The sequence below is a fragment of the Bos indicus x Bos taurus genome, chromosome 1 (genome assembly GCF_003369695.1).
Source record: "Bos indicus x Bos taurus breed Angus x Brahman F1 hybrid chromosome 1, Bos_hybrid_MaternalHap_v2.0, whole genome shotgun sequence".
NCBI classification, from domain to species: Eukaryota; Metazoa; Chordata; class Mammalia; order Artiodactyla; family Bovidae; genus Bos; species Bos indicus x Bos taurus.
This window is the reverse complement of record NC_040076.1, coordinates 4259732-4287102: the sequence shown is the minus strand read 5'-3', so window position 1 is coordinate 4287102 and position 27371 is coordinate 4259732. Positions and strand designations below refer to the sequence as shown.

The 27371-nt window shown below is 43.2% G+C and overlaps 1 pseudogene; it reads left to right on the top strand.

Annotated features, from left to right (window-relative positions):
- Positions 1 to 19000: 19000 nt before the first annotated feature.
- LOC113898377 lies at positions 19001 to 19457 on the top strand (annotated as a pseudogene).
- The last annotated feature ends 7914 nt before the right edge of the window (positions 19458 to 27371 follow it).

The following is a 27371-nucleotide window of genomic DNA, read 5'->3' as shown; positions in this document are numbered from 1 at the left end:
AGCAGTTAAAAGGCGGAAGGAGGATGGCAGCCCAAACTATGGACTATAATGCAGCTACCAAACAGTGACTTAGAGCTATGTGTCTCAATTTGTAGAGCTGTTAAAGATGTACTAAGTGGATAAAAGCAAGTTACAAGTGATGATGATAATAATTATTATTATAACCAATCTTTATTGAGAAGTTACTCGGTCATTATATTAAATACTTTAATTACATCATCCCATTAAATTCTTCCAACAATATGGGGTACACACTGTTATTACTTCTGCCTTTATATACACTGACACTGAGGCATGGAGAAATTAGGAGAAGTTGCCTAAAATCACACATGTTACAGCCTCCAGACCTCACCTGCATCACACTTCATGTGTGCTGTGTGTGTTAAGTCACTTCAGTCATGTCTGACTCTTTGCGACCCCACCAGGCTCCTCAGTCCATGGGATTCTCCAGGCAAGAATACAGGGGTGGGTTGCCATTTCCTCCTCCAGGGGATCTTCCCGACCCAGGGATCGAACTCACGTCTCTCACATTTCTTGCATTGGCAGGCAGGTTTTTTACCACTCGTGGCACGTGGGAAGCATCACTTCATATATATGCACAAATACAATGATATGATACTAAAGAGTTTAACACAGCAATGGCTTTACCTCGACCCCCTCTCTAACTAGGGATGCTACTCCCCAAAGAAAAGCTCTTTTAATCATTTTTGCTTTAGATCTGTTTAACTTCACAACTCCAGATAATTACTAGACTTAAAAAAATAGAGGCAACTTGTTGATTTGTTTACCTCATGTTTTATTTATCTCATGTAGCTCACTCATACTATGTGATCCCCTCTCTACCTTCCCTCTCAGCTCTCTTTTTTTTAAAAATATATTATCATTCTACTTCTGTTGGTCACAGTTGCAACTTCAAATAACAGGGTAGTGCTTTGCTTTTATCATTTCCTAAATTGTATCACCTAGAGCCAGACATCCTGGAATGTGAAGTCAAGCAGGCCTTAGGAAGCATCACTACAAACAAAGCTAGTGGAGGTGATGGAATTCCAGTGGAGCTATTTCAAATCCTCAAAGATGATGCTGTGAAAGTGCAGCCCTCAATACGCCAGCAAATTTGGAAAACTCAGCAGTGGCCACAGGACTGGAAAAGGTCAGTTTTTATTCCAATCCCAAAGAAGGGCAATGCCAAAGAAAGTTCAAACTACAGCACAATTGCACTCATCTCACACGCTAGCAAAGTAATGCTCAAAATTCTCCAAGCCAGGGTTCAACAATACATGAACCATGAACTTCCAGATGTTCAAGCTGGATTTAGAAAAGGCAGAGGAACCAGAGATCAAATTGCCAACATCTGCTGGATCATCAAAAAAGCAAGAGAGTTCCAGAAAGACATCCATTTCTGATTTATTGACTATGCCAAAGCCTTTGACCATGTGGATCATGACAAACTGCAGAAAATTCTTCAAAAGATGGGAATACCAGACCACCTTACCTACCTCTTGAGAAATCTGTATGCAGGTCAGGAAGCAACAGTTAAAACAGTTAGAACTGGACATGGAACAATATACTGGTTTCAAATCGGGAAAGAAATACGTCAAGGCTGTATATTGTCACCCTGCTTATTTAACTTATATGCAGAGTACATCATGAGAAATGCTGGCCTGGATGAAGCACAAGCTGGAATGAAGATTAGCAGCAGAAATATCAATAACCTCAGATACGCAGATGACACCACCCTTATGGCAGAAAGCAAAGAAGAACTAAAGAGCCTCCTGATAAATAAATAAATAATTTACACGCACACTCTCCTGTGAACGAGGAGAGCAAAAAAGTTAGCTTAAAATTCAACTTTCAGAGAACTAAGATCATGACATCTGGCCCCATCACTTCATGGCAAATAGGAAGTGTTTCATGGGAAACAGTGACAGATTTTATTTTGGGGGGCTCCAAAATGCACATGGTGACTGCAGCCATGAAATTAGAAGATGCTTACTCCTTGGAAGAAAAGTTATGACCAACCTAGACAGCATATTAAAAAGCAGAGACATTACTTTGCTATTACATAGCAAATGACATAGCTATGTCAAAGCTATGGTTTTTCTAGTAGTCATGTATGGGTGTGAGAGTTGGACTACAAAGAAAGCTGAGTGCCAAAGAATTGATGCTTTTGAACTGTGGTGTTGGAGAAGACTCTTGAGAGTCCCTTGGACTGCAAGGAGATCCATCCAGCCCATCCTAAAGGAAATCAGCCCTGAATATTCATTGGAAGGACTGATGCTAAAGCTGAAGCTCCAGTACTTTGGCCACCTGATGCGAAGAACTAACTCATTGGAAAAGATACTAATACTGGGAAAGATTGAGGGCAGGAGGAGAAGGGGATGACAGAGGATGAGATGGTTGGATGGTATCACTGACTCAATGGACATGAATTTGAGTAAACTCCAGAGTTGGTGATGGACAGGGAAGCCTGGCATGCTGCAGTCCATGGGGTCGCCAAGAGTCGGACGTGACTGAGCGACTAAACTGAACTTAATTGAAAGTGTATCACACCCCCCTCCCTATGTACTCTTTGTTTTTCTCCTCTCCTCTCTTACCATTGCCATAATCTTTAACATTTATATAGACCTACAGACATCATCAAGTGTTCTGCAGTTGTCTTGCAGTTGATGCAAGAAGTTGAAAACTATCTCCAGGGACTTCCCTGGTAGTCCAGTGGTTAAGAGTCCAACTTGCAATGCAGGGGACATGGGTTCAATCCCTAGTCAGGGAACCAAGATCCTCCATGCAGCAGAGTAACTAAAGCCCACTCGCTGCAACTACAGAGTCCACGTGCTGCAACTGAAGAGCCCGTGGTCTGCAATGAAAGATCTCACATTACACAAGTAGGGCACAGCACAGTCAAACAAATAAATTAACAAATATTTGTTTAAAAAGAACATTAGCCAGAGTTTACGCAGCTGTGAAGGTGGTTATTTCTGGATCACATAGGGACTAGACTGCAATTCCTTCTCTTCAGGACCTGTATCTCCAGCCTTGAGTGGAGGTAGGTGATCAAGGTACAAGGGCCAATGAATGCTGTCGTTCTGAGTGAAGACCATACTTGAATCCCCTATTTTCAACCCATTTCTCACCCCTCTTTGCTCTGCACCCAGATCTGCCGTCTTCTGGATTCCAAAGAGCCGATCTCCAACTTCTATGTAGTCCTTCACCTACTTAGTGCTTTGAAAAACGCTACTGAAATATGTATTTTATCTGTTTCTGCTGATATTTTATTTGTTCACATTTTAATTATTTTAATGGATAACAAAGTGTGGCCTCCCAGAGGGAAATTCAGATGTCCTTTTTCTCTATGATTGATGAGCCCAGCACAGTCTCTTTCAACACGTTGGAGAGTCAGTTCCTCAGGGCCCTTTTGATCTTGGAAGAAGCCTCCTTGGAGAGTTGACAACAACACTTCTAAGATTGCTGCTCTCGGCAACCATTAAATGAAAAGCTAGAGTATTCCCTTAAGATAGCTACATATCTCTTCAGAGCACTCCCAGGTGAAGAAAATCTGGCTCTGTACAGGAAGCCTGTGCAGTGAGAGCCTGGGAGTCACTAAGCATCAGTTCTGACCGTGGACCAGCTTCCATTTAACCCATGTCCTGCCTGGGAAGTGGAAGGAAACCTCACCAGGAAAGGACTCCTGGAATCTTTCACCCGTTTAATGCTCAAAAATAGGCAGGGAGGAACTTCCCTGTTGGCCCAGTGGGTGAGACTTCACCTTCCAAAGCAGGGGGTGTGGGTTTAGCCCCTGGTCGGGGAGCTGGGATCCCACATGCCTCCCTGCCAAAAAAAAAACAAAAGGTAAAACAGAAGCAACATTGTAACAACGTCAATAAGGACTTTAAAAATGGACAAGTACACATGGCTATATTTAAAACAGATAACCAACACAGATGTATAGAACAGTCTTTTGGACTCTGTGGGAGAGGGAGTAGGGGGATGCTTTGGGAGAATGGCATTAAAACATGTATAATATCATATAAGAAATGAATTGCCAGTCCAGGTTTGATGCAGGATACAGGAAGCTTGGGGCTGGTGCACTGGGATGACCCAGAGGGATGGTACGGGGAGGGAGGTGGGAGGGGGGTTCAGGATTGGGAACACGTGTACACCCATGGCGGATTCATGTTGATGTATGGCAAAACCAATACAATATTGTAAAGTAAAATAAATAAATAAATAATTTAAAAAAAAACAAACAGATAACCAGTAATGACCTGCTGTACAGCACAGGGAACTCTGCTTAACATTGTGTGGCAGCCTGAATGGGAGGGGGTTTGAGGGAGAGTGGATAGACGTGTTTGTATGGCGGAGACCCTTTGCTGTCCACTTGCAACTGCCACACCATCGTTAATGGGTTATCCTCCAGTACAAAATTAAAAGTCTGACTTTTTTAAATGGTCCACATCAAAAGCATTAAAAAAAAAAATAGACAGGGAGTCTGGAACATTTTGGTGGCGCTCTAAGGAAGGAGGTTTGAGAGTTCAGCTGTCCTAAAGTAGATGGTTGTGGTCATGAGAAGGGACTTTATCCGGCCAGGAGATGTTTCTGTTCCTCTTCCTCCACTCCTACTTCCAAATAATGGACCATAAGGATTCATAGGTGTTCTGTCATTATTTTCCTGATATCAGCTGGCCTTGAATAAACCCAATTGAATGAATTTACTTTCTATTTAGAAAGATTTTCCCAAAGTCTCCTAGTATATAGGAACTCTCTCTTTCCTACATGAGAGAAATTGACAATGATTCTCTCCATTAGGATATAATTCAGTGAACCAGTGAAGTTGCTCAGCCGTGTCCGACTCTTTGTGATCCCAGGGACTGTAGCCTACCAGACTCCTCCATCCATGGAATTCTCCAGGCAAGAATACTGGAGTGGGTTGCCATTTCCTTCTCCAGGGCATCTTCCTGACCCAGGGATCAAACCCAGGTCTCCTGCATTACAGGCAAACGCTTTACCGTCTGAGCCACCAGGGGAGCCACCAGGATATAATGGTGGTTTGTTGTCGCTAAGTCCTGTTCGACTCTTTGTGACCCCGTGGACTGTAGACTGCTAGGTTCCTCCGTCCATGGGGCTCTCCAGGCAAGAATACTGGAGTGGGTTGCCATTTCCTTCTCCAATAATGCTGGTTTACCTACGAGTTTATTTATCTAGACAACACATAGAAAGCTGTCACAAACAAACAAAACCAAACACAGAGAGAAACACACAAACAGCAGTGAAATTTGCAAACAGAGCACATGGGATATGCCACCTCCTGTGAGGGGTGTGAGTCCTAGGAACAACAGGGAAGGGACCCTTGCTGAGCTAGTGGTGGAGGGCCAACCACTATCTTGGGGATCTGGGAATCCTCCCAAAAGACAGACAAATATCCAAGGGCCAGGTCTTCATTAGAAACCTCAGCTAGGGAGAGTTTATTACACCTCACACTCTGATCTTGTGCCTGGTTATTGCTTGAAATGCACATCTGGAATATTCTTCCACGCTTGGAACTTTCCAGAGCTGCATTTATGCACCAACCTGTCTCATCTCACTTTCACTCTACATTTTCTCTCTGCTTTGGTTTTGGAACATACTCTCTAGTCACTAAAAATCCCTCTAGTGACAGAGGAGGGGGGCGGGAGAGTAAAAATCTCTTCTTTCAAACTTAGGTTTTGCATCATCTAATTAAAAAATTCCTTATTTTTAAAAATTATTTATCCCATATTCAGGGTCTAAAGTCCTTCTGCTAGGCTCTTAGAAAGGGAATTTTGATAGAGGCTCAGAGCAGATAGCTACCCTAATCTCATTGAACACTCTAAGGGGAGCTTATGAGCTTTAACTCAGATTGAGTCCTGATTCCACTTCTTAATAAGACCAACCTGGCACATTCCAAAGCAAAAATTTCCTGACCTGACTACATATCAAAATGGCTTGTGGTATTTTAAAAAACCCAGAATATATCTAAGACCCAGACCTACTGTATCAGAATCTCCAGCCTGGGGGGTCAGGAATCTGCATACTCTCAAATTCCCCCAAATGATTCTGAAATAGCTTCCCTGTGGAGGTGTGTGCAGGTCGCTGTATTAATATATATTAATCCCTGCTAGCAATGTGTTTATAAGTCTTCCAACACCCGGATACATTTGATGAACTTTTGAATTCTGAGGACTGGCTTTACACTTGCAGCACCTAGTACAAAGTGAGTTCTTGTTCTTCATGTTAGTGATAAGATTTTTGTATCTACATCAGTGTTATTGACCCTGGCTGCACATTTGAAAATCACCTGAGGAGCTTTATTTATTTATTTATTTTTTTGCATGCGGGATTTTAGCTCCCTGACCAGGGATTAAACCTGTGTTCACTGCTTTGGAAGAGTACACTCTTAACCATTGGACAGTCAGGGAAATCCCTCAAGGAGCTCTTGAAATGTCTGATGCCCAAGAGCAACCACTAAAGATTCTAAAAGTAGTCTGAGGTGAGGATGGGCATTGGCTATTTTTAACAAACTGCCTGGGCAATTCTCTTGTGCACTTGGGGTTGATAATCACTGCTCTATGCAAAGGCTTAAGAAGTTGATGAATGTCTTGACTTGTGGACACTGTATCAGTCAGCTGTTGCTGTGTAAGACAACTGCAAAAATCCCACAGTAATAAGCATCATCTATTCATGCATCTCTGAGGGAGACTGGGCAGCCCTAATGATTCCGACATGGTTGGCTGAGTGCGGCTTCAGGCCATGGGTTTAGTTTATCTTGGGTTCACGTGACGCTCATTCCTTTGGGACCCGCAGGTTACCTGGGGCAAGTTCTCTTCATGGCAATGATAGAACTGCAAGAAAAGTGAGTGGGAACATGTGATGTCTCTGGAGGCCTAGACTCATTTCATCACACTTTCACTTCCTCTTGTGTTCTACAAGCCAAAGTCAGTCACATGGCCAAGTCCAGCAAGACCAGGCTCTGCAATCTAATAATTTTAAGCTACTTCCCTTGGCTCTGGTGCTCACTGGTGGTGTTTTGAACAAAAGGATAGTTGAGAATTGCTGTCTCAGGCTGCAATTCCCTTCCAGACTTAAAAACTCCAAGGTAATTTTTATTTCCTCCATCTAGTGAACCTTGTAATTTAAAAACAATCTCCCAAATCACCATCTTTCTGCAGCCATGTATTCACCCTTCTTTTCTAAGAACATTTAGAACATGTTGGGGACTACTCTGGTGGTCCAGTGGCTAAGACTTCACACTCAGTGTAGAGGTTCCAGGTTCAATCCCCGGTTGGGGAACTAGATCCCATAGGCGGTAACTAAGAGTTCACTTGCCACAAGAAAGATCGAAGATTACATGCTGCAACCAAGATCCAGTGCAGCAAAGTAAATAAATATCCAAAAAAGAGCATTTAACATATGGAATCTGGAAAAATGGTACTGCTGAGCTTGTCTGCAGGGAAGGATTGGAGGTGCAGATGTAGAATGGAATTATAGATACAACCAAGGAAGGAGAAAGTTGGACAAATTAAGAAAGTAGCATTCTCTTGCATGCTGGTGACCCACCATGAAAGACCATGCTAACCCAGAGACCATGAGCTTGAGAATGCATGATTGTTGCTTTAAGCCTCTGAGTTTGGGGGACCATCCTATTAATCGGCATTATTGTGGCAAGAGCTGACTAATACCTAAGATGCCTGATTATGTGAGAAGGGCAGAGTTGCTAAAGAATGTGTGTAGTAAGTTCTCATCTAAATATAGATGCATTTGGTTGCACACGTGTGTGCTCCTGTGTGCACGGCAGTCTTTGGATCAGATCTTCATGGTGGTTTTCTGAACCTGTCAGAAACTGTCACAACTTTCCTTGTTGTAATGTTCTATTGTTTTAAACCAAAAAGCCTATAATGCTTTTGTGATCACACAATAAAGACTGATTTCCTTTATAAGGAAAAAAAAAGAAAGAAAGAAAGCAGCATTAACATATATGCACTATCCTGTGTGAAATAGACAGCTAGTAGGAAGTTGCTACGTAACACGGGGAGCCCAGCCTGGCACTCTGTGTCTACCTAGAGGGGTGGGATGGGAAGAGAGGGGGCTGCTGCTGCTGCTGCTAAGTCGCTTCAGTTGTGTCCGACTCCATGCGACCCCATAGACGGTAGCCCACCAGGCTCTCCCATCCCTGGGATTCTCCAGGCAAGAACACTGGAGTGGGTTGCCATTTCCTTCTCCAATGCATGAAAATGAAAAGTGAAAGTGAAGTCGCTCAGTCGTGTCCGACTCTTAGCGACCCCATGACTGCAGCCCACCAGGCTCCTCCATCCATGGGATTTTCCAGGCAAGAGTACTGGAGTGGGGTGCCATTGCCTTCTCTGAGAGAGGGGGCATATATGTATAATTATGACTCACACTGTCACATGGCAGAAACCAACGGAACATTGCAAAGCCTCCAATTAAAAAACAAATTAGAACAAAAAAGAACATTTATCTTAACTCTCTGTTGGTATTGCCCAAAGTAAATCCTGACACAAAGCAATCAGCAGTAACACTCATCCTATTTTTACTTAACTTCGGTTATGTTGTGCATCATGAACTTTTGTATTAATTTTCACTTGTTAAAGTCTCGCATTCAAATGTTTTTTTATTTTGATTCCAAAGTCTTGGGCTCCCTCTTAGCTCTGGTCCTGCTCTTCACAAACATTTGTCTGAACGACCTGGCCTCCAGAGATCTGGCCCTTCTCCCTCCTCCAGAGGATGTCCCTGGATGTACCCAAGAGCTTCCTATCCCAGTTCTTCCTACAAACTGCTTTTTAGAACAAAACTCAGAGGTCTTTTAATTTGCCAAGTCAATATGCCCATGTGATGCAGCCTCTGTTTCTGTGTTGAGGTTAGATAAGACACTATCCCTCATTCATTGCCAGGCTGACCTCCAGATGCACTGGTGTGAGCCCAGCCCTGTCTCCCAGCAGTGCTTGAACCTGGGAATCCAGAGAAGTCCTCAGTCAGCTGAAAGACTTCTTCGTATGTCCTTCCACAGGGCACCGGGGCATATGGTAGGTACAAATTAAACACAGTAGCAACCTGGATGTCTAATTATTCCCTGAGGCAAAGATGTAAATCGAGCATGCTGATAACTCTGGGTTATGTACTTAAACACTTCATTTTAGGATATCTTCATGGAGAAAAAGGCATCTTTTTAAAAACTTTTATTGGAATATAATTGTTTTACAATGTTGTGTGCATTTCTGCCATACAGAAAAGTGAATCAGCTATACGTATGCATATATCCCTTCTTTTTTGAATTTCTTTCCCATTTAGGTCACCACAGAGCATTGAGTAGAGTTCCCTGTGCTGTACAATCTGTTCTTGTTTGTTACCTATTTTATACATAGTATCAGTAGTATATATATGTCAATCCTAAGGTAACCCTTAGGAAGGTGTCTCAGATAAATAAAGCTGTGTGGTATAATGACATAACACAGATTTTGGAGTTAGAAAATCAAGCGTTTGTATCTTGGATCAATCAAGTAGCAGATGTACGACTCAGAAAATTTCTCAACTTCTGTGAATCTCAATTTAGTAAGGACAATGATCTTCCTCTTTGAGGTAGAGCTCTTAACAGGGCTTAAGAAAAAACAGGTAAGAGGTACCCAAGTTTCTGACCTAGAAAAAAATGTTGTTGATTTAAGCATCAGAGCTTTTGAACAGTGTAACCCTTTGATAGAAATTCTTAAAAATTTATTACACAATTCACTTTCCTTCTTACCTAAGATAGACTGAGTTGACTTCATCTCAGTGTGCCAAGGCCAGTAATTGGCGCAGCTGTTCCTTCCTGAGCTCTGATGAAATGCAGAAGTGCCCCGGGACCCATTGATTCATGAAGGCCATTTTGTCCTTGGGTCCATTGCATAAAATGTCAGTCTGCTTATCTGTTTTTTATGTTCTTTGGTTTTTTCCCTTGCTGTCACAAGTTTGCTGTCACTTCTCCTTACTACCCTGCTTGCCTCTTTTTATTTGTGAGTCCTGATCTGTGGTAGGTTGATAACCAGATGGCTAGCTTAATAAAGATTGTGGGCACATAAAAAAGCATGACTAGGTTGCGTAAACACCCAGGGAATCCTGTGTGTAGTGCATGCATTTTGTGGCATCTATTTTACAATGAGTTTGCTTCTTGGCTAAGTCCTCAACAAAGTCATGAAATATCTGGATTTTGGAAGAGTGAGGTGGAAGTATAATATTTCATATTCTTTGAATAAAGGTAAGGGCTTAAATTCAGACTTAAATTGAAGACAGTAGGGAAAACCACTAGACCATTCAGGTATGACCTAAATCAAATCCCTATGATTATACAGTAGAAGTGAGAAACAGATTTAAGGGCCTAGATCTGATAGAGTGCCTGATGAACTATGGACGGAGGTTTGTGACATTGTACAGGAGACAGGGATCAAGACCATCCCCATGGAAAAGAAATGCAAAAAAGCAAAATGGCTGCCTGGGGAGGCCTTACAAATAGCTGTGAAAGAAGAGAAGAGAAAAGCAAAGGAAAAGGGGAATGATATAAGCATCTGAATGCAGAGTTCCAAAGAATAGCAAGAAGAGATAAGAAAGCCTTCCTCAGGGATCAATGCAAAGAAATAGAGGAAAACAACAGAATGGGAAAGACTAGAGATCTCTTCAAGAAAATTAGAGATACCAAGGGAATATTTCATGCAAAGATGAGCTCGATAAAGGACAGAAATGCTATGGACCTAACAGAAGCAGAAGATATTAAGAAGAGGTGGCAGAAATACACAGAAGAACTGTACAAAAAAGATCTTCATGACCCAGATAATCACAATGGTGTGATCACTGACCTAGAGCCAGACCTCCTGGAATGTGAAGTCAAGTGGGCCTTAGAAAGCATCACTACAAACAAAGCTAGTGGAGGTGATGGAATTCCAGTGGAGCTATTTCAAATCCTGAAAGATGATGCTGTGAAAGTGCTGCACTCAATATGCCAGCAAATTTGGAAAACTCAGCAGTGGCCACAGGACTGGAAAAGGTCAGTTTTCATTCCAATCCCAAAGAAAGGCAAGGCCAAAGAAAGCTCAAACTACTGCACAATTGCACTCATCTCACATGCTAGTAAAGTCATGCTCAAAATTCTCCAAGCCAGGCTTCAGCAATATGTGAACCATGAACTTTCAGATGTTCAAGCTGGATTTAGAAAAGGCAGAGGAACCAGAGATCAAATTGCCAACATCCACTGGATCGTGGAAAAAGCAAGAGAGTTACAGAAAAATATCTATTTCTGCTTTATTGACTAGCCAAAGCCTTTGTGTGGATCACAATAAACTGTGGAAAATTCTGAAAGAGATGGGAATACCAGACCACCTGACCTGCCTCTTGAGAAATCTGTATGCAGGTCAGGAAGCAACAGTTAGAACTGGACATGGAACAACAGACTGGTTCCGAATAGGAAAAGGAGTACATCAAGGCTGTATATTGTCACCCTGTTTATTTAACTTCTATGCAGAGTACATCATGAGAAACGCTGGACTGGAAGAAGCACAAGCTGGAATCAATAATCTCAGATATGCAGATGATACCACCCTTATGGCAAAAAGTGAAGAGGAACTAAAAAGCCTCTTGATGAAAGCGAAAAGGAGAGTGAAAAAGTTGCCTTAAAGCTCAATACTCAGAAAATGAAGATCATGGCATCTGGTCCCATCACTTCATGGGAAATAGATGGGAAATGGTGGAAACAGTGTCAGACTTTATTTTGGGGGGCTCCAAAATCACTGCAGATGGTGACTGCAGCCATGAAATTAAAAGACGCTTACTCCTTGGAAGGAAAACTATGACCAACCTAGATAGCATATTGAAAAGCAGAGACACTACTTTGTCAACAAAGGTCCGTCCAGTCAAGGCTATGGTTTTTCCTGTGGTCATGTATGGATGTGAGAGCTGGACTGTGAAGAAGGCTGAGCACCGAAGAATTGATGCTTTTGAACGGTGGTGTTGGAGAAGACTCTTGAGAGTCCCTTGGACTGCAAGAAGATCCAACCAGTCCATTCTGAAGGAGATCAGCCCTGGGATTTCTTTGGAAGGAACGATGCTAAAGCTGAAACTCCAGTACTTTGGCCACCTCATGCGAAGAGTTGACTCATTGGAAAAGACTCTGATGCTGGGAGGGATTGGGGGCAGGAGGAGAAGGGGGTGACAGAGGATGAGACGGCTGGATGGCATCACTGACTCGATGGACGTGAGTCTGAGTGAACTCCAGGAGTTGGTGACGGACAGGGAGGCCTGGCATGTTGTGATTCATGGGGTCGCAGAGTCGGACACGACTGAGTGACTGAACTGAACTGAAGGGCCTAAATATTTTCTTAATGAAGAGGTTTGCTTCATGACAGGTAGAAGTCTGTTTTGTGTGACTTGATGTCTTTCACAACACCCAGCATATTCAGCACGTATCGTTTGTTGTTGCTCAGTCACTTGGCTGTCTCCAACTCTTTGTGACCCCATGGACTGCAGCACACCAAGCTTCCCTGTCCTTGACCATCTCCCGGAGCTTGCTCAAACTCATATCCATTGAATTGGTGATGCTATCCAACCATCTCATCCTCTGTCATCCCCTTCTCCTGCCCTCAATCTTTCCCAGCATCAGTCTTTTCCACTGAGTCAGTTCTTTGTATCAGGTGGCCAAAGTACTGGAGCCTCAGCTTCAGCATCAGTCCTTCCAATGAATATCCAGGATTGATTTCCTTTAGGATTGACTGCTTTGACCTCCTTGAAGTCCAAGGGACTCTCAAGACTTCTCCAACACCACAGTTCAAAAGCATCAATTCTTCGGCACTCAGCTTTCTTTATAGTCCAATTCTCACTTCCATACATGACCACTGGAAAAACCATAGCCTTGACTAGATGGACCTTTGTTGACAAAGTAATGTCTCTGCTTTTTAATATGCTGTCTAGGTTGGTCATAGCTTTTCTTCCAAGAAGCAAGCACCTTTTAATATTATGGCTGCGATCACCATCTGCAGTGATTTTGGAGCCCAAGAATATAGAGTCTGTCACTGCATCATAGTCACTAAATTATAATTTGCTGAATTTAACTAGATTTCATATAATACATTTGGCTAGAAAAAAAGTAAATGTCCCAAAATCATATTAATAGTGGATTAAAAAGAAAACCATAAGTGTTTGAAGGGGACTAGCTTCTCCTTTGGAAAATTTTTTAAGAGAATTTTCTTTGAAAAATGGTTTAAGAGAATGAAATGACACTTAAGGATGAGGAGATGCCATATTTTAACCAAGGGGCTCAGTTTGCCACTGACTGTGTTACTGATGTGGAAATGCCCCAGGCCCAGAAACTTTTGAGAGCAACAGGTTGATCAAATATCCTGACCTTAAATTACCTCCTACTTATATAGGTGAAGTGAAAGTTGCTTAGTCATGTCTGACTCTTTGTGACCCCGTGCATAGTAAGGGTGAGTAAAAGTGAAATGAGCTGTTGAGTTAGCTTGGAATTCAGGTGAAATTCTATAACTAAATTTACACTAAATACATTAAATTCTATGACTAAATGTACTCTTACTCCTAGAAAAGAAACATAGCTGTGAGTCATCCCAAATGGAACTACTTAAATGTCTATCAATTGTGGAATGACTAAATCATGCTATATTTGTACAATGGATTGCTATTTAGTTATGAATGTTACCTATGACATGACTGATTTTTAAAATAAAATATTGAAGAGTTGCAATAGACAATGCTCACTGTGTTTGCATTAATTTCAAGATAACAGACAGGTTTATGGAAACTCTTTGCCTGCTCTGACCCTGATAGCTCAGTTGCTAAAGAATCAACTGCAATGCAAGAGACCCCTGTTCGATTCCTGGGTTGGGAACATCCCCTGGAGAAGGGATAGGCTACCCTCTCCAGTAATCTTGGGCTTCCCTTGTGACTCAGCTGGTAAAGAATCCGCCTGCAATGTGAGAGACCTGGGTTCAATCCCTGGGTTGGGAAGATCCTCTGGAGAAGGGAAAGGCTACCCACTCCAGTATTCTGGCCTGGAGAATTCCATGGATGGTATGGTCCATGGGGTTGCAAAGAGGTGGACACAACTGAGTGACTTTCACTTTTTTTTTTTTTTCAGAAGTTACTCAAGACACATAGTAGGTCCTAAAGCACCACTTGTTTAATATAAGCTTTCTGGTCAACCTCCTCCCTCCCTATATTAAAGAGTAATTTAGAAATGACCGTGTAGCCATTATAAAAGACTGCCTACATTTTTAAACTGCATTTTGTCTTTGATACCTACTTTGGGAAAAAAAAAAGGAAAAATGTCCTTTAATTTTTCCAGTTTATGGGTCACAAGCAACCTGATTACATTGAAATTAGTTTCTACTCATTGTCATCCATTATTTTCCCTTTTTTTATGGTGTCGTGGCTCTTCTGTTGCTTTTCCTCTCCAGGCAGAGGAGCTGTACTGAAATGTGTTTATAAGTTGTTGCACATATATCTTGCAGGTTGCTTATTCCTGTTTCCACTTCCATCCTGATTAAATTCAACAAGGACTTTGGCCTTGGGTGAAAAGAGAAGCAAATTTAGCAGTGCTCCTTGAATTTATGAGACTGAGACATGATTTGTTGGTACTGGAGATTGGACACTGCTCTGGAGAGTGGGGCTGATGAAGCAAGAAGAACTTTGCCTCTGATGTCGGCAATCACATGGGATTCACAGGCAGGACTTGGCTGGGCCAAGCCTCCTCTAAAGAGGCTGCATAATGTTCCTTGAGGGGTCAGAAGGTTCCACTAATGTGGCATCTGCTCTTGGAGCACTGAGATGGAAAAGGAAGTGAACCTACATTTCCTGTCATCTATCAGTCTAGTCGCCAAACTAAACACGAAACAGTTTACCTCATTTGTACTGAGCACAGTGAATAGGTTTCCTCTCATTGGAGTACAATTGCTTACAATGTGTGTTAGCTTCTGCTGTACAACAAAGTGAATCAGCTATATGTATACAGAAATCCCCTCCCATGCCCCCTTCCCGACTCCTCTAGGTCATCACAGAGCACTGAGCTGAGCTCCTTGTGCTATACAGCAGCCTCCCACTAGCTGTCTATATTACACATGATAGCGTATATACATGGAGAAGGCAATGGCACCCCACTCCAGTACTCTTGCCTGGAAAACCCCATGGATGGAGGAGCCTGGTAGGCTGTAGTCCATGGGGTCACTAAGAGTCAGACACGACTGAGTGACTTCATTTTCACTTTTCACTTTCGTGCATTGGAGAAGGAAATGGCAACCCACTCCAGTGTTCTTGCCTGGAGAATCCCAGGGACTCTCTATGGGGTCGCACAGAGTCGGACACGACTGAAGCGTTTTAGCAGCAGCAGCAGCGTATATATGTCAGTGCTACTGTCTAATTCGTCCCACGCTCCCCTTCCTCTCAGCCCGTGTCCACAAGTCTGTTCTCTACATCTGCACCTCTTTCCGGCCCTGCAGATAGGTTCATCGATGCCTTTTTTCCTAGGTCCCATATACACGCATTGTATGTGTGTGGCAGTCACATTAATATACAATATCATTTTTCTGTTTCTGACTTACCAGACAGACTCTAGGTTCATCCACATCACTTCAAATGACCCAATTTCATTCCTTTTTATGGCTGAGTAGTATTCCACTGTATATATGTACCACATTTTCTTTATCCATTCATTTGTCAGTGGGCATTTAGGTTGCTTTCATGTCCTGGCTATTGTAAATAGTGCTGCAATGAACATTGGGATACATGTATCTTTTTGAATTATGGTATTCCCAGGTTATATGTCCAAGAGTGGGTTTGCTGGGTCATATGGTAGTTCTATTTTTAGTTTTTTAAGGACCCTCGCTACTATTCTCCATATTGGATGCATCAATTTACATTCCCATCAACAGTGCAAGGGGGTTTGTTTTGGCAATAAGGAAGCAGAAGCTCAGGGAAGCTAAATAACATGCTGAAGACCACCAGCTATAAGCAAAGAAACAGGGTGAGATCTGGAAACCACAGCTGTGATTTCCAAGCATGGGTTATTTCTCTGTCAGTTCAGTCAGTCAGATCAGTCGCTCAGTCTTGTCCAACTCTTTGCGACCCCATGAATCGCAGCATGCCAGGCCTCCCTGTCCATCACCAACTCCTAGAGTTTACTCAAACTCATGCCCATTGAGTCGGTGATGCCATCCAGCCATCTCATCCTCTTTCATCCCCTTCTGCTCCTTCCCCCAATCTCTCCCAGCATCAGGGTCTTTTCCAATGAGTCAACTCTTCATATGAGGTGGCCAAAGTATTGCAGTTTTAGCTTCAGCATCAGTCCTTCCAATGAACACCCAGGACTGATCTTTAGGATGGACTGGTTGTATCTCCTTGCAGTCCTAGGGACTCTCAAGAGTCTTCTCCAACACCACAGTTCAAAAGCATCAATTCATCGGTGCTCAGCTTTCTTCACAGTCCAACTCTCACATCTATACATGACCACTAGAAAAACCATAGCCTTGACTAGACGGACCTTTGTTGGCAGAATAATATTTCTCTGTAGGTACCAAGAAACCTAAAGAAGAGAAATGTGTTAAGCAATGAAATAAAGTTTGGAATAAAGGGCAGTGGTCCAGCTAACAAAGTTGTACCATCAGTGGGGATTGGGGGCAGGTCTCACAGCCAATTAGCAAGGTTATGAGATTTTCTTCAGTGCGTCTCAGAAACCACAGCCAGGATGGAGAAATGATCCAATTGCTCAAGGGCTGGGGTCTGCATCATGAGTGTGGCTAAAGTTTACAAGGCAGCAAATCTGAGACTGACATGAGGGCCATGACGTGTACACACTGAGCCCAGGCTGTGTGCAGAGCTGACTAACTCCAGAAGGGAGAGGGGATAGACTGGGGCTGTGGGGAAGGGTCTGAAGTTAGAGGAAGGGTAATTTGGGGGAAATGGGGAGACAGGGAAAAGAATATCAAAGATACTCAAGGGAAAGAGTAGATGATGTCATTAAAGAGGCCAGTTTCAGGGTTGGATACAGTACAGACAGAACCCAGTACATATCTTATTCTCTGACAAGCTGCTCCCCTCCAGCTGTCAGACTGTGGGTAAGTCTAATGAGATAGGCTTCCAGGGTTATCTGTACTTAAACAGGAGCCTCTTCCTAGACAAAGAAATGGTGCTTAAAAGATAAAGGATGCTTCACTGATAGAATGACAGGCTCTATAAACAGATGCTAACGATCGTGAAAGCTAGATTTCTGGGGAGGACATCCCTCAGTACTTCCTTCAAATCTTACTACACAAGTGAAGTCTGATCTGTACTTGCTCTGCCTGAAGCCATCCTTAGAATGGGTTTTGTTAAAGGGGTTATAGTCCCCAAATTGGGATTTTCTTGCCACAGCCATTGGTTTCCGAGCACTCTCTCCTGTTTTTCTCTCCAACTTCACTCAGCACTACTGCCCTGGTTTCTTCTTCGTTCCTAGAACATTCCTTTCTTGCTGAAAGACTTTGCATTTACCAAGAGGTTTACTCTTCCATCAAAGAGGTCTTCCATGGAAGAGGTCTGGAAACCTCTCCCATCAACTTTCAACTTTTCAGGAGGCAGCTCCTTCTCATGGTTCAGGTCTCTGCCTAAACATCACTGCCTTAAGAAACCATACCCAACCACCGACCTCAAACACACCCTCCACCACCCACCCGGCTACACTGCTTATGCTAGTGGGTGATCACTGTGCCCCTTACCTTCTGTCGCCACAACAGGAAAGGAAGCCCCAGGCAAACAGGTGTGTGCTGGTGTATTCTCAATGTCTAGCAAACTGCCTTAGTACAATCAGTTCAGTTCAGTCGCTCAGTTGTGTCTGACTCTTTGTGACCCCATGAACCACAGCACACCAGGCCTCCCTGTCCGTCACCAACTTCTGGAGCCCATCCATACCTATGTCCACTGAGTCAGTGATGCCATCCAACCATCTCATCCTCTGTCGTCCCCTTCTCCTCCTGCCCTCAATCTTTCCCAACATCAGGGTCTTTTCAAATGAGTCAGCTCTTCGCATCACATGGCCAAAATATTGGAGTTTCAGCTTCAACATCAGTCTTTCTAATAAACACCCAGGACTGATTTCCTTTAGGATGGACTGGTTGGATCTCCTTGCAGTCCTAGGGACTCTCAAGAGTCTTCTCCAACACCACAGTTCAAAAGCATCAATTCTTCAGCCCTCAGTTTTCTTTATAGTCCAACTCTCACATCCATACATGACCACTGGAAAAACCATAGCCTTGACTAGATGGACCTTTGTTGGCAAAGTAATGAATGTCTCTGCTTTTAATATGATGTCTAGGTTGGTCATAACTTTCCTTCCAAAGAGTAAGTGTCTTTTTAATTTCATGGCTGCAATCACCATCTGCAGTGATTTTGGAGCCCAGAAAAATAAAGTCAGCCACTGTTTCCCCATCTATTTGCCATGAAGTGATGGGACTGGATGCCATGATCTTAGTTTTCTGAATGTTGAGCTTTAAGCCAACTTTTTAACTCTCCTCTTTCACTTTCATCAAGAGGCTCTTTAGTTCTTCTTCACTTTCTGCCATAAGGCAGTACAATCAGGGACCAGGTAAAGAATGTTTGGATAAACAAATGAGTAAGTGATTGGTTAGCAAGCACCTCAGAGGGGCAGCAGCAGGGTGGAGGAGAGAAAGAAGTGGTTTCATCGGCTGGGATTTGTTCCTTTCACAATGAACCTTTCAACTCTTTCCTGTTGGGAAATTCTAACCAAATTTTCCAGTGTAAAAAGCTTATATAGAAGGGGACAGAGGGAGAAGCATGGCCTTTTGGCCTGGCCCCTCGACCACAGTCTGAGGCTGGAGGTGTGCTGAGGTGTGCCCCTCTGAGCAGCCCCTCCCTGTCCTTCCCTCTAAGGAAGGGCAGGAGGGTGGCCCAGCAACCAGGCCTTCTGGAGTGTCCTGAGACTCCAGGGCCTCGAGCCCCCACGCCCGGCGGCATGGCTGTTGAGAAGATTGCCAACTTCCGCACCACCAGCAAGATCGGGCTCACCACACTGGCCCCGGCAGTGCAAGCAGGTCCTTACCACCGTGATGTCTGAGGGTGCCGGAATATTGTGGCGGCCATGAAGACCCATGGTGCGGACAAGGTCATGGCCTGCACCTCGGCCTTCCTACCATGGGACCCTTCCAAGGTGCCCCCAAGACTGCAGGATGTGACTGATGACCAAATCCAGATGCAGAAGATACTGCAGGAGTCGGGCCTGAAGTATGCAGCCAGGGATGCCGCCACCTATGGGAGACCAGCCACTGACTGGGGCCCACGCAGGGACCCTGGATAGACAAGGGCCCTCAAGGGTCATCTCCAAACAGGACCTGGGCCACTTCATGCTGCACAGCCTCACTACCGGTGAGTACAAGGGGGACAGCACCTATCCCTCCCATGAGTATGAATAGGGCTCTGACCCCATCCAGGAGCACAGCATCCTGCCAAACAGAGAACAAAGGAAGCAGGGCAATAATCTTGAGTCAGAAGCTTCAAAAAAAAAAAAACAGAAGGGAACAGAGGGCATTTATGATTTTCTTTGGATTCCTCTTGTCCCAGGAGTGATCCTTGGTCCTACACAGCCCACAGCCATGTGAACGTGATTATACGCTGAACTGTGTCCCCCCAAATTCCTAAGTTGAAGCCCTAACCACAAGTACCTCAGGATGTGATTGTATTTGGAGATGGTTTCCTGCCATTATTAAGGTGGGCTCTAATCCACCTGGCTAGCATATTCAAAAGCAGAGACATTACTTTTCCAACAAAGGTCTGTCTAGTCAAGGTTATGGTTTTTCCAGTGGTCATGTATGGATGTGAGAGTTGGACTGTGAAGAAAGCTGAGCACCGAAGAATTGATGCTTTTGAACTGTGGTGTTGGAGAAGACTCTTGAGAGTCCCTTGGACTGCAAGGAGATCCAACCAGTCCATTCTGAAGGAGATCAGCCCTGGGATTTCTTTGGAAGGAACGATGCTAAAGCTGAAACTCCAGTACTTTGGCCACCTCATGCGAAGAGTTGACTCATTGGAAAAGACTCTGATGCTGGGAGGGATTGGGGGCAGGAGGAGAAGGGGACGACAGAGGATCAGCTGGCTGGATGGCATCACTGACTCAATGAACATGAGTTTGAGTGAACTCCAGGAGTTGGTGATGGACAGGGAGGCCCGGTGTGCTGCAATTCATGGGGTTGTAAAGAGTCGGACATGACTGAGCGACTGAACTGAACTGAACTGAGTGTCCTTATAAGAAAAGCCAACTTGGACCCACAGAGAGACCTCAGGGATGTCCACGCACAGAGGACAAACCACAAGAGGACACAGTGAGGGGAGAGCTCACTGCCAACAAAGGAGAGAGAACTCAGGAGAAGGCAAATCTGCCAACACCTTGACCTTGGACTTTGGCCTCTAGAACTGTGTTAAGAACAAGTCTGTGTAAGCCACTCAGTCTGTGGAGTGGTGTTATGGCAGCCTGAGAAGACTAATACAAACAGAGATAATAGTCTTACCACCTCGTCGATAACCTTAACAGATGGACCTGACCTCCTGGTACAGAGAAACACGGTCGTGAGTGGGAAAATACACTGGCTATGCACTCATGTCCCAAACACACGACTTCTCACCTCAGGACATTTGCTCAGCTTCCCTGAGTCCATGCCCTCTTCTACAAAATGCCACTAGTGGATGCGTTACATGAGACACGCTTTATGAAAGTATTTGTCATAGATCTTTTTTTTTTTTAATCAAGGAGGTGATGTGCAATTTTTTAACTTAATTTTTTTTTTATATTGGAGTATACAGGAGACCTTGCCTGGAGAATCCCAGGGACAGGGGAGCCTGGTGGGCTGCCATCTATGGGGTCACACAGAGTTGGACACGACTGAAGTGACTTAGCAGCAGCAGCAGCATACAGGAGACCTGGGTCCAATCCCTGGGTCAGGAAAATCCCCTGGAGAAGGCAATGGCACCCCACTCCAGTACTCTTGCCTGGAAAATCCCATGGACGGAGGAGCCTGGTAGGCTACAGTCCATGGGGCCGCAAAGAGTCACACACGACTGAGCAACTTCACTTCACTATAGTTGATTTACAATATTGTTAGTTTCAGAGGTACAGCAAACTGATTCAATTACACATGTATCTGTTCTTTTTCAGACTTTTTTGCCAGATAGATTATTTGTGTATGTTAGTTGCTCAGTCGTGTCCAATTCTTTGCAATCTCGTGGACTGTAGCCCGCCAGGCTCCTTTGTCCATGGGATTCAGTTCAGTTCAGTTGCTCAGTCGTGTCTGACTCTTTGCGACCCCATGAATTGCAGCACACCAGGCCTCCCTGTCCATCATCAACTCCCGGAGTTCACTCAAACTCACGTCCATCGAGTCAGTGATGCCATCCAGCCATCTCATCCTCTGGCGTCCCCTTCTCCTCCTGCCCCCAATCCCTACCAGCATCAGAGTCTTTTCCAATGAGTCAACTCTTCACATGAGGTGGCCAAAGTACTGGAGTTTCAGCTTTAGCATCATTCCTTCCAAAGAAATCCATGGGATTACAGAGCATTAAATAGAGTTCCCTGTGCCATACAGTAGGTCTTTGTTGGTTTTTTATTTTATATGTAAGGGTGTGTATATGTTAATCCAAAACTCTTAATTTATCCCTCCCCCCAACTTTTCCCTGTTCGTAACTAAAAGTTTGTTTTCAAAGTCTGTGAGTCTGTTTCTGTTTTCATAAATAACTTCATTTGTATCACTTTATTAGGTTCCACATAAGTGATATCATATGGTATTTGTCTTTCTCTGTCTTATTTTAGCTAGTATAATAATCTCTAGGTCCATGCATATTGCTACAAATGGTATTATTTTATTCCTTCTATGGCTGAGTAATAATCCATTGTATGTATGTACTGCATCCTCTTTATCCATTTATCAGTTGATGGAAATTTAGGTTGGTTCCATGTCTTGGCCATTGTAAATAATGTTGCAACAAACATTGGGGTGCATGTATCTTTTTTAATTATGGTTTTCTCTGGATACATGTCCAGGAATGGGATTGCTAGATCATATGGTATTTTTAGTTTTATAAGGAACCTCCATACTGTTCTCCAGAATGGCTGTACTAGTTTATGTTTGCACCAACAGCATATAAGTGTTCTCTTTTCTCCACACTCCCTCCAGCATTTGGTTTTTTTAATATTTATTTATGTACTTACCTATCTATCTGGCTGCCTCGGGTCTTCGTTGCAGCACGCAGGATCTTTCATTGCGGCATTCAGGCATAGTTGCTCCATGGTATGCGGGATCCTAGTTTCCCGACCAGGGATCGAACCCGTGTCCTGAGCATTGCAAAGTGGATTCTCAACCACTGGACCACCAGGGAAGTTCCCAGAATTGATTGTTTGCAGACTTTTTGATGGTGGCCATTCTGACAGGTGTAGGTGATACTTCATTATAGTTTTGATTTACATTTCTCTGATAATTAGCAATTTTGAGCATCTTTTCATGTTCTTCTTGGCTATCTGTATGTCTTATTTGGAGAAATGTTTATTTATATCTTCTGCCTATTTGTTGATTGAATTGTTTTTCTGATATTGAGCTGCATGAGCTGTTTGTATATTTTGGAGATTAATCCCATGTTGGTCATCTGGTTTACAAATATTTTCTCCCATTCCATGGGTTGTCTTTTTGTTTATAGTTTCCTTTGATGTGCAAATGCTTTTAAGTCCCGTTTGTTTATTTTTGTTTTTATATTCATTATTCTAGGGGGTGAATCCAAAAGATATCATGGTGATTTATATCAAAGATTGTTCTTCCTATTTTTTCATCGATGAGTTTTATACTATTTGAGCTTATGCAGAAGACCTGGGTTCCATCCCTGGATTGGGAAGATCCCCTGGAGGAGGGAAAGGCTAACCACTCTACTATTCTGGCCTGGAGAATCCATAGACTGTATAGTTCATGGGGTCACAAAGAGTTGGACATGGCTGAGTGACTTTTACTTTCACTTTTCACTTTAGGTCATTAATCCATTTTGAGTTTATTTTTGTATACAGTGTTAGAGAATGCTCCAATTTCATTCTTTTACATGTGACTATGCAGTTTACCAGCACTATTTATTTAAGACATTGTCTTTTCTCCATTATATATTCTTATCTCCTTTGTAGTAGATTAATTGACCATAGGTACATGAAAACAGTCAGTGTCAAGGTGTTCCTCCACCATACAGCCCCTTTGTCCACTTGCTGGAAATTTTATGTTCTTCTAGTGCTTAAAATGTCATGGTTTGCTGCATTTCTTCCTGCAGGGTGATTCAAACATCCATAAGGAACTGTCAGGAGAAAGTAAACTAGTCCCATTTAGAAAAATAATAATGGATTTCATAGGAGAAACTCAGGAATGAATGAATTTGTCTGAAAAATAAATAAAAATAGAAGACCCTACTCTAGCTCTGTGGGTAAAATTTCCTTACTTTTATATCATTAACTTTTATACTATGAATCATTTTAACTATTAAATATAGATCACCTAGCTGGGGGTTGACCTGACAGAGAATGGTTGGATGGCATCACTGACTCCATGGGAATAAGTTTGAGCAAACTCTGGGAGTTGGTGATGGACAGGGAAGCCTGATGCAGAGTACATCATGACAAACAGTGGGCTGGAAGAAGCACAAGTTGGAATCAAGATTGCCAGGAGAAATATCAATAACCTCAGAAATGCAGATGACACCACCCTTATGGCAGAAAGTGAAGAACTAAAGAGCCTCTTGATTAAAGTGAAAGAGGAGAGTGGAAAAGTTGGCTTAAAACTCAACATATAGAAAACTAAGATCGTGGCATCTGGTCCCATCACTTCATGGCAAAACAGTGGAAACAGTGGCTGACTTTATTTTGAGGGGCTCCAAAATCACTGCAGATGGTGATTGCAGCCATGAAATTAAAAGTTCCTTGGAAGAAAAGTTATGACCAACCTAAACAGCACATTAAAAATCAGAGACATTACTTTGTCAACAAAGGTCTGTCTAGTCAAGCCTATGGTTTTTCCAATGGTCATGTATGGATGTGAGAGTTGGACTATAAAGAAAGCTGAGCACCAAAGAATGGATGCTTTTGCACTGTGGTGTTGGAGAAGACTCTTGAGAGTCCCTTGGACTGCAAGAAGATCCAACCAGTCCATCCTCAAGGAGATCAGTCCTAGGTGTTCATTGGAAGGACTGAGGTTGAAGCTGAAACTCCAATATTTTGGCCACCTGATGCAAAGGGCTGACTCATTGAAAAAGACCCTGATGCTGGGAAAGATTAAGGGCAGGAGGAGAAGGGGATAACAGAGAATGAGATAGTTAGATGGCATCACCAACTCAATGGACATGAGTTTGGGTAAACTCCGGGAGTTGGTGATGGACAGGGAGGCATGGTGTGCCGCGGTTCACGGGGTCACAAAGAGTCGGACACGACTGAGTGACTGAACTGAACTGAAGATGCTGCTGACAAAGGAATTCTTACTTTTAATTTTTGTGTTTTTCCAGATTTCATTCATACTGAAATTAATGGGGGAAAAAAATCATCTTTCAGTTTACAACTGCAGGAATTGCTTTCCATGGGTAATTTCATATTTCTAAATGTCACTGCATTTTAATTTTTGTAAATCTATACATACCAGTAGACCATTCAGGTATAATCTAAATCAAATCTTTTATGATTATACAGTGGAAGTGAGAAATAGATTTAAGGGCTTAGATCTGATAGAGTGCCTGATGAACTATGGACGGAGGTTCGTGACATTGTACAGGAGACAGGGATGAAGACCATCCCCATGGAAAAGAAATGCAAAAAAGCAAAATGGCTGTCTGGGGAGGCCTTACAAATAGCTGTGAAAGAAGAGAAGCGAAAGCAAAGGAAAAGGGGAAAGATATAAGCATCTGAATGCAGAGTTCCAAAGAATAGCAAGAAGAGACAAGAAAGCCTTCCTCAGCGATCAATGCAAAGAAATAGAGGAAAACAACAGAATGGGAAAGACTAGAGATCTCTTCAAGAAAATTAGAGATACCAAGGGAACATTTCATGCAAAGATGGGCTCAATAAAGGACAGAAATGGTATGGACTTAACAGAAGCAGAAGATATTAAGAAGAGGTGGGGAGAAGGAAATGGCAACCCACTCCAGTATTCTTGCCTGGAGAATCCCATAGACAGAGGAGCCTGGCAGGCTACAGTCCATGGGGTCGCAAGAGTCGGACACGACTTAGTGCACTGTCTCACCCCAGAGATCCTGCCACATATACCACAAAAACCAAACATCCCCCAATGACCTTGGCCCCACTGTTCCAATCACTCCCAGGTGGGAATTCAGGCACATGTCCACAGAGGTCACAGACAACATGCATATGGTTCTGTTATGTCCCATATATTACCCTTTCATGTCCCAAGGAAGACATTTTCTCTTAGAGACTTTCATTTAGTGTATCTTTAAAAAATCTTGTGTTAAACTTGCCTCCATCATTTTCTTGGGTAAGGACAACCCAGAAATGGCCCTTTTGTGTCTGTGATGTTGCCATTCACAGCTTTCTTGATAGGCCTAGTACAATCTTGAGAACAGGGCTGCTGTATGTTGAATGTCAGACGGTAGCTCTGAGCTTTGCCTATCTTAGGGAGTTATGCTGTGCATTTTTTACTGGTGTACCATGTTTAATTTGTCCCTAATACCTTTGAAGTTTTTCTGAGAAATGAAATAATGCAAAATGAACTTATTAAAATACATTTTAAGCCTTTAAAAAAAAAAAAGAAGAGGTGGCAGGAATACACAGAAGAACTGTACAAAAAAAATCTTCATGACCCAGATAATCACAATGGTGTGATCACTGACCTAGAGCCAGACCTCCTAGAATGTGAAGTCAAGTGGGCCTTAGGAAGCATCACTACAAACAAAACTAGGGGAGGTGATGGAATTCCAGTGAAGCTATTTCAAATCCTGAAAGATGATGCTGTGAAAGTGCTGCACTCAATATGCCAGCAAATTTGGAAAATTCAGCAGTGGCCACAGGACTGGAAAAGGTCAGTTTTCATTCCAATCCCAAAGAAAGGCCATGCCAAAGAATGCTTGAACCACTGCATAATTGCACTCATCTCACACGCTGGTAAAGTAATGCTCAAAATTCTCCAAGCCAGGCTTCAGCAATACGTGAACCGTGAACTTCCAGATGTTCAAGCTGGCTTTAGAAAAGGCAGAGGAACCAGAGATCAAATTGCCAACATCCACTGAATCATGGAAAAAGTAAGAGAGTTCCAGAAAAACATCTATTTCTGCTTTCTTGACTATGCCATAGCCTTTGACTCTGTGGATCACAATAAACTGTGGAAAATTCTGAAAGAGATGGGAATACCAGACCACCTGACCTGCCTCTTGAGAAACCTATATGCAGGTCAGGAAGCAACAGTTAGAACTGGACATGGAACAACAGACTGGTTCCAAATAGGAAAAGGAGTACGTCAAGGCTGTATATTGTCACCCTGCTTACTTAACTTCTATGCAGAGTACATCATGAGAAATGCTGGGCTGGAAGAAGCACAAGCTGGACTCAAGAGTGCTGGGAGAAATATCAATAACCTCAGATATGCAGATGATACCACCCTTATGGCAGAAAGTGAAGAGGAACTCAAAAGCCTCTTGATGAAAGTGAAAGTGGAGAGTGAAAAAGTTAGCTTAAAGCTCAACATTCAGAAAACGAAGATCATGGCATCCGGTCCCACCACTTCATGGGAAATAGATGGGGAAACAGTGGAAACAGTGTCAGACTTTATTTTGGGGGGCTCCAAAATCACTGCAGATGGTGACTGCAGCCATGAAATTAAAAGACGCTTACTCCTTGGAAGGAAAACTATGACCAACCTAGATAGCATATTGAAAAGCAGAGACATTACTTTGCCAACAAAGGTCCATCCAGTCAAGGCTATGGTTTTTCCTGTGGTCATGTATGGATGTGAGAGCTGGACTGTGAAGAAGGCTGGGCGCCAAAGAATTGATGCTTTTGAACTGTGGTGTTGGAGAAGACTCTTGAGAGTCCCTTGGACTGCAAGGAGATCCAACCAGTCCATTCTGAAGGAGATCAGCCCTGGGATTTCTTTGGAAGGAATGATACTAAAGCTGAAACTCCAGTACTTCGCATGAGGCCACCTCATGCGAAGAGTTGATTCATTGGAAAAGACTCTGATGCTGGGAGGGATTGGGGGCAAGAGGAGAAGGGGGCGACAGAGGATGAGATGGCTGGATGGCATCACTGACTCGATGGATGTGAGTCTGGGTAAACTCCGGGAGTTGGTAATGGACAGGGAGGCCTGGTGTGCTGC